Source organism: Pogoniulus pusillus, chromosome 15 (genome assembly GCF_015220805.1).
Source record: "Pogoniulus pusillus isolate bPogPus1 chromosome 15, bPogPus1.pri, whole genome shotgun sequence".
NCBI lineage: Eukaryota > Metazoa > Chordata > Aves > Piciformes > Lybiidae > Pogoniulus > Pogoniulus pusillus.
Window position 1 is genome coordinate 10,709,426 of NC_087278.1, and position 8,517 is coordinate 10,717,942.

An 8,517-nucleotide genomic window follows, 5' to 3' on the forward strand; every position below is an offset into this window, starting at 1 on the left:
GCTACATTCTTCTTCTTCAAGGCTAAACCCAACTAGGTCAGTCCAGGTAGGAGCTGAAAAAAAATATGAGCTATTTCTCCCTAAGCAATAAATATTATCTTCAGTATCAAAAGCTGGATTGCTACCAAGTACACTGCATGGCTCCTTAGGGGAACTCAGTCCTGGGTCTGAACATCTATCAGAGCTGAACAAAGGCATCCAGTGTTGGGGGAAAATGTGTGCTGGATCAATAGAGAAGAAAAACTCTCACCCCTGAATTTTGGTGATAATCAGATAGCAGGAACAGTAAATACTTTCTGGGTCTTAATGGGAGTCCATTCACGTTTCCTGTGGAAGAATCCTTGGCTAGAAGGGCTGCCTGTGTGAAACTTCTGCCTTGGAGTTCTCCCTCTTAAGATCCCAACAGATCTGCATCAATTTGGACTGATTCTAACTTCAAATTATACACTGCAAACCTTCTGGCCCCTGGTACAAAAGTGTAGGATCACTTCTACAACGATGGTCACAAAGCTCAGAGTTCAGCTCTTTTTCTGTCCTCATTTTGCACTGGGGATTAGGGAACAGGAATGTAGGCATAATTAAACTTCTGTCCTTCTGTACTACCTCATGTGTGGTACTTTTCATCCTATCTGAAAATGGACATGTTGCTATGGTTTCAGGAATAAAGGATGGACATCCTTATTCCCTTTTGCTACTCTTTCTGTCTTCTTTTACTGCACTAAAAATTAAAAGGAAGTTCTTGAGGTAGAAAGATCCTATTTCATCACAACAAGTGTTTTATTACAGATAAGCAAAAAAGTATTCTCAGAAAGCTCAGATGTACTTTTTTGAGCCTCCAATGGTCATTTTAAAATGCACTTGCTGTTAACTGCTAACTCATTACTGGAGTTGGTTGATGTGCTAGTTTGAAGCTAGCAATAATGTTTTGGTAAGAAGAATTAGATTACAGGCTGTGAAAGGGAAACAATGGTGATGTCTACTTCACCCATAGGCTTGCTGAGAGGTATAAGAACAAGAATCCAAACATAGAATCATAGAATCAACCAGGTTGGAAGAGACCTCCAGGATCATCCACTCCAACCTATCCCCCAGCCCTAGCCAGTCAACTAGACCATGGCACTAAGTGCCTCAGCCAGGCTTTTCTTGAACACCTCCAGGGACGGTGCCTCCACCACCTCCCTGGGCAGCCCATTGCAATGGGAAATCACTCTCCCACATAGATAAGGGAGAGGCTCTCTGTCCATGCTGTGGGCTGCTTTTCTCTCTCTAACCTAACCTGCTGTCTCTCTGATTAATCCACCTGCTTCCTAACCCCCCTGGCTGACCTCCAATCTTCCTCGGGCACAAGGCAACATCTGGGGTAAGGTAGAGGGGGTGGGGGAAGATGAAAAGGCAGTTGGGAGCCCCTCTTGGGGACTCAGGTTTCTGGGAGGGGAGTTGTGTTTCAGTATTACCTTTTACCTTGTGTATTTCTGTATATAACTGTATCTAGTGTAAATATCTGCTTGTATGTTGTCCTAAGCTGTAAATATAAGCTTCATTCAATTCCCAGAGCTGGCAGAGTCTAGTCTGGGTGATATCCAAAGTGTGTGGAGGGGTGGGGAACACCCAAACCATCCCAGTTGAACAATATTAAATGGATCATTTATTTGACAAGTGATAATTTTAAATTAAAAGAAAAAAAAAAAACAACCAAAATTACTCATCTAATTGAAAAATATTATTCACAAAGAAGTAGGACAGAGTAAGTTGTTGAATAAGTTGCTCAAGTTTTGCAATACATTTAAATAAAATTACATGCAAATAAAATTTTCAGCATATTTATTATTCATCGAGTCCTAATTATTAGTGGTATTAGTGCAGTGGTGTAAGTGGTCAGTGACAAAAGTGACAGAGCTTCTGCTGGGTCTGTGATATAACTAAGTCTGGACTTGCCCAGACTGAAAAAGGGTAATTACTGTTAATTTAAAGAGCTTTGGATAAGAGGTGACAGATTTTTGCTTATGCTCCTTGTTCCTGGAATTGGATAACTTTTTTCTGTGTGACTGGGGTAGACACCTTGTTGAAACACAAGGCTAAGTGCTGGGTGCTGCACTTGGGCCACAACAGCTTCATGCAAGACTCAGGGAGGAGTGGCTGGGAAGCTGCTCAGTAGGGAAAGACCTGGGCGTGCTGGTTGATGAGTGGCTGAATATGAGCCAGCAGTGGGCCCAGCTGGTGCCTCCAAGGGATGGGCTGCTGAAAGTAAGAGAATTGAGCCACAAAATGCAGATCCAGAACTGTATCAGAGTGGGAAGCTAACCCACACTATGCCTCCTTCTAGCACTGCTGTCTCACTAAAGTGTTGAGCACCTGGCTCCACCAAAGACTGGGAAGTGTGTGGGGTGTTACAGTACACCCTCTTGTTAAAAAAATGCCAGTGTCTCATGTCTGGAAAGCAAGCTCTTCCGTTGAAAAGCTAATGAGCTACGCTTTGATATGGACTTTATAAACTCCTTTCTGTACTTTTAGTGAGGAGGCAAATGAATTTAACAAAGAAGAACTAGAAATTATCATGTTGTACCTCCAAAAAGAAGTTTTACCACAGGAAAGTTAAAATACTTCTCAAGGGTCATCTTTGAAACCAATACCAAAGAAAAATCCATAGAGGTTCTCTTTACCTGCCTGACCAGTTCTTCTGCAAGGACAGTACAGTTCGAAACCTATTGAATTTGAGTAGAAGAGACAAAAAGTAGTGTTGCAAATGCTCAATATTTTTTTTTCAAGGAAATAGAATTATAGAATCAACCAGGTTGGAAGAGACCTCCAAGATCCAGTCCAGCCTAGCACCCAGCCCTAGGCAATCAACTAGACCATGGCACTAAGTGCCTCATCATAGTCTTTTTTGAACACCTCCAGGGACAGTGACTCTACCACCTCCCTGGGCAGCCCATTCCAATGGCAAATCACTCTGTGAAGAACTTCCTCCTAACATCCAGCCTAGACCTCCTCCGGCACAACTTGAGACTGTGTCCCCTTGTTCTATTGCTGGTTGTCTGGGAGAAGAGACCAACCCCATCTGGCTACGAACTCCCTTCACGTAGTTGTAGACAGCGATGAGGTCCCCCCTCAGCCCCCTCTTCTCCAGGCTAAACAACCCCAGCTCCCTCAGCCTCTCCTCACAGGGCTGTGCTCCAGGCCCCTCACCAGCTTCATTATAGTTTCTTTGTCTTTTTTTGTTTTCTTTTCCCCTAGCATTGTCTGTCAGCATTCCTCTTCTCTCATCTTCTCTGTCAGAAACTATCATGCGTGCATATATCTGAGCATATTGACCTCTTCTCAGTCTTTATCTTTCAGTATTGCTATTAATTGAGAATCAGGACTTCTGAAACAGCATCTGACATTATCAAACTGAGAAACTTTATGGCTCAAAGCAAGCTTGAAAGATTACTTTTTCAGTGACATGGTGCATATCTGAAAAGCCCAAACTGTCATTTTTAGATAATGCCTTGTGGAATAGCTTGCACTAAGTGGAGCTGTCTGTATGGTCCAGCACGTCTCTTCTGTGTCCCAGTTGGGGTAGGTCTTATTATAACCCTGAATAGAGAAAGCAATTTACTTGAGACTAAAGTGGAAACTTAGAAATGCACCAGGGAGATGATTTACATTCACAAAATGCAAAAGCTATACCATGAAGCAGGAGAGTTACCCTTTTCTGATGTATTTGTTCATTTATTTATTTATTTGTTTATTTTATGACATGAAAGCTTCTGGCTAAACACAAAAGCAATCTTTGAGTACTGAACTGTAACTGTAACTCTACCAGGCTGCCTTCTTGTTGATAAAACTTGAAAAAGTAATTTACTCTCTTGGGCCTGTTTAAGAATTTACAATGTAGGGAGGGGAAGGTTAGAAAAACAACCTACATCCTCCTACCTCTCTCAAATTCTTACCTGTTTTTACAGTTAGATGGAAGGAGTGAGGGAGGGGAAAGTGATGCACTCCTCTATACACAGAACCCGAGGGAATGAATGAGTGTTTTCCTTCCTCTTGTGTTATCTTCCTGCCCCTTCTTTTAAAGGAATACTTCAAATCATCTTTTTGCTCTTCAAGAGGGAAAGCAGACAAAGCATCAAGAACTGTCTGTGAAGCTGTGAACTCCAAGCTCTCAGACAAAAGCCAGTCCTGCCATGCTGCACTCCCCTTATATGCATGCATACATCCACAACAGGCTTGCAAATGATAGCATAGAGTCCTGCAAGCAGTTCCACTGAGACAAGCTTGGCATTACTCAGGACACTTGCTGCTTGGTGGTCAATCCATGCCCTGAGGTAGGAAGGAAAACTGGTTTTGTAAGGACGAGACACCGAGGGCTTCTGAGGAGGAAAGGGCTTCCTCTGCCTTCTAATGTTCATTATACTAGAAGGGATTAAAGACGTTCTCCAGAACAGCTTTACTGCACAGAGCTAACACAGAAAACTGCACTGGGTTCCAGTAGGACTCTTCTGAGCTGCTTCAACCCAGTAGCTTTTTTAACCAAAAGCATGAAAACTGCCAAGCACCCAGATCTGAAATGTCTCTGTGGCTGGTCAGATATACATACCTCTCTTTCCTTAGCAATTCTCTGAACCTACTGCACCTCTACCTTCCAATTTTCCATCAGGAAGGTCTTTTCCTATCAGGAACTGGGACTAGGACTCTTATTAACAGTCCTCTCAGTCACGGAGCTCTGTGGTCAGACTGGAGCCTGAACCTAGGTTTAACTTCCACATGAGGCTCCAGGACTTGGACAGTCATATTGGCCTTGATTCAGATTACATTATAGACATTCATACATCATGATAGGTGTCATGTTGCTCTGCAATTGGTGGATTCCCATCCTAAAGAAGCTCCTCTGTACAAGTTGCTCTAGAGAGCTAAGGCAAACACATCTGCTCTCTGGAAACACTCCCACTGATGTGTACAGCAATTTATGGGGATTTCTAGACACTGTTCCTTGCATCAGGGGCCAGAAGTGGTGCTTTCTTCTGCTCCCTCAGCCAACAGCTCTGCTTCTGCTGGGTTGCTTTGGATAGTTGGAGCAACTCATCTGTTTTCATACTAGATACCTGATTTTTCCAGAGAGAATTGTCTATGACAGCAGTGCAAGTTCTGCTACCCAAGCAATAGAGGTTTAGTCTGCATTTAACCTGATAATTACACTTGCTTTTGCCAACAAGATGAGTTTGTATGCATATGGTGGAAAGTGGGACAGAGGGGCTGTGCCTGCGTGAAATGACGGGAACAGGGATGACTGCAGATGGAGACCACCCTGAAGATGGAATAGTGATTCAGAGCTCTTTTTCACAGAGTTTGTCTTAAAGATTTCCTTTTTAATATGATTTTGAACAGAACATTGGGGGAAAACAATTCTAAACCCAGAAAGAATACAAAATTCCCCAAAACCCTGAGTGATATTTCTTGAGCAAGGTAAACCAAGCAGAGCTTAGAAGGAAATGTTCTGAGTCTTCCTTAATTCTTCCCACCCATTTGTTCTTTTCTTTTTTTAAAATTTAGGAGCAGGGATGCAGAAGGAGCTTTACCTGACCTATAACAAAGTCTTCAGAGGTAACTGTTGTGCATGGGATAAAGACATCCCTGCAGGTTTCCTTTAGGACCTAAGCTTTAAAAGCAAAACAAATGTGTTGCATGGCAATGACATCAAAAAGCCCTTGGGGTTTTGCAGGATTAATCTCAAATCATATGTATTGCTACCTGAGACACAAGGTCACACCTTGCTTTTATACTTTGTGTTGATACTGTATGAGCAGGCTGGAGGGAGTGCTCTGGGACAGTGTAAGGGGTCAAGTGAAGAAAGAGAGATTCACCTCTGAGATTACCTAAAGCCTCCGCTTCTTATAGAGGCGTTCAAGTGCCTTTCCAGCTTGGTTCACCAGAGTTCTGAAGTTGTATTACATCCCAGATAAATACCCAACTAATGGGATTATTGGGCTGCTCAGTGTTTGGATAGTCTCACCCACCTGATGAATATAGCTTTAATCCTGGATTTAAGTCCTTCTAGAGGGAAGTTTTGTCAAAAGCAATACAGTTCTTGAAAGTCTAAGGTCCACAGATCAATATTTGCAGGAAGAAGCCACAAAATATCTGGGTGGCTGTGGAAGCCAAAAGACAATCTTCCATGCTAACATTCAGAAAACAGTTGTTATTTCTGTGAATAAGGCAGTAAAAGAATGAAGTATTTGAATAGGGGTATCTTATGAATAACAGCAGAGGACTTACACATTTGTTTACACATTGTAAGCTCTCGGTATAACTCAATCAGCTCAGATCACCTCTCCATTAAATGCCAACCACATCAGAGAATTGGTTAGAGAATTTTGCACGGCTGTGCTGCTAAACTGAGCTTCACATTGATGTTAGAAAGTAAAATAAACCCAAAAAAAAAAAAAAAGTTAAAAAGCACACAGACACACAAAAGGAAAAAGCACAAAGAAATGAAAGTGGAAAGGCTGACAAAAACATCTGCACGTGTGGAACTAGAAGGACTGCAAAGCAATGTTGCGTATCACAGATAGACAAAAAGCCTGGATGAGGCACTTAGTGCTGTGGTCTAGTTGACTGGCTAGGGCTGGGTGATAGGTTGGACTGGATGATCTTGGAGGTCTCTTCCAACCTGCTCTATTCTTTCTATTCTATTCTATTCTATTCTATTCTATTCTATTCTATTCTATTCTATTCTATTCTATTCTATTCTATTCTATTCGACTCGATTTGATTCTATTTGATTCTATTCGATTCTATTTGATTCAATTCTATTCTGTTCTATTCTATTCTATTCTATTCTATTCTGACACTGGGAGTGTGGCATGCAGGGGGTTAAGACTACAAAACAAGAAAGGGCACATGGCAAAAAGCACTGCACGCAGAAAAGACATTTAGCACTTTTCTGCATGCCTGCAGGACACAAGCTGAGGGTGTACACAGGGTATGTATGCGGAACTCTTAAGATTATGCACAGCAGTCCAGTAGCATATTTTCTTGGCTGCCTGCTGGTCTGGATCACAACCTGATGATGTGAGCTTCCAGCTCAAACATCATCCACATATTTGCCATGGTTTATATGCCTGATATTTCTTTCCAATAATAACTTCCCTTTAGGTATGGTTATTAAGACCTCCGTCACTGTGAAATAGCTTGTGTTCAGCGAGGCAGTCTTTTAATGGGATGTGGTGCTGTATAGCAGAGTTCCATCTACTGCATTCAAGAAGGTAAATGATAGATTGTTTATTCCCCTAATCCATCTAATTATGGCATCTTACAGAAAATTGGAGAAAAAGAATTTGTCCCGTAGGTAATGCTGAGAGAGATCTGAGAGCATGTTGATTTAAAAGGCCATAAAGGCATTGTCTAAAAAATATACAGAATAGCTTGTTGATCTCACTGTAAGAGACAGCACTGATAATTCAGTCCCCCCTGGGAGACAGCCTGTTACCAGATACTGTAAAATTTTTTAGCCTCTTTTGTCTTCTTTTGAAGGGTGGGAAGCTGTAGCGCTGTCCTTATAAAGCCAGATTCAAGTACGGAAGGGAGAAGGTGTGGAAGGGGAATTACTGCAATAAAAGCAGATGCAGGACTGGGGCACGCCTGTGTAAAAGCACAGAAGATCTGCCTCCCACTTGCCTTCTCTCATGTCCCTTCCTTGGCAGCTGTCCCAAAGTATTAGAGCCCCCGTTGTGAGTGAGCACATTTTTTGGTGTCCAACCGACGCCTCCTGGTCACACAACACTTCACAGAGCAAAGGGGGAACTGATGCTTTCCCCCTTGCTGATAGCTATGTGAGTGAGTAAAGAGTATTGTTCTGGGAGCTCTCTCTTCTCGGCCTTTGGGCTAAGATCAAGTGTAGTATCTGTTCTTATCAGTTTAATATCTGATACGTCCTTGATGAGAGGAATTTATATTAAAAGGATTTTTGGGCATGGGAGTTGGATCTGGAGCTTGCTCCCATAATTTTTTTTATATAGGCTGGATGTTAGGAGAAAGTTCTTCACAGAGAGGGAGACTTGCCATTGGAATGGGCTGCCCAGGGAGGTGGTGGAGTCACCATCCCTGGAGGTGTTCAAGAAAAGACTGCATGGATGAGGCACTTAGTGCCATGGTCTAGTTGCCTGGCTAGGGCTGGGTGCTAGGTTGGAGTGGATGATCTTGGAGGTCTCTTCCAATCTGGTTGATTCTATGATTCTATGATAAGTAAAGCATTACATCTGTAAGAGGACCTTTCCTTGGCTGCTGACTTTGGTGTTTAAGGTGGCAGAAAGGCTGCCTGAAGCCTTTTGCCAGATGTTCCATGAAGACTTGTCTGCAGGTGGATTACCTGGGGTTTTGACTCACGGGACACAAAAAGGTCTTTGCCTCAGACTCTAAGGGACATGCCTTTGTATACAGAGCAACCTATTTCAGTGAAACTGGTTGGCACTTCCAGCAGAGTGAGCTGAAATTCAGCACTATATTCAAAAGCTATTGGGAAGTGGAGGAGGAGAG

General features: G+C 42.6%; 1 pseudogene; it reads left to right on the plus strand.

Annotated features, from left to right (window-relative positions):
• Positions 1-7,846: 7,846 nt before the first annotated feature.
• Positions 7,847-8,023, plus strand: LOC135182158 (U2 spliceosomal RNA; annotated as a pseudogene).
• The last annotated feature ends 494 nt before the right edge of the window (positions 8,024-8,517 follow it).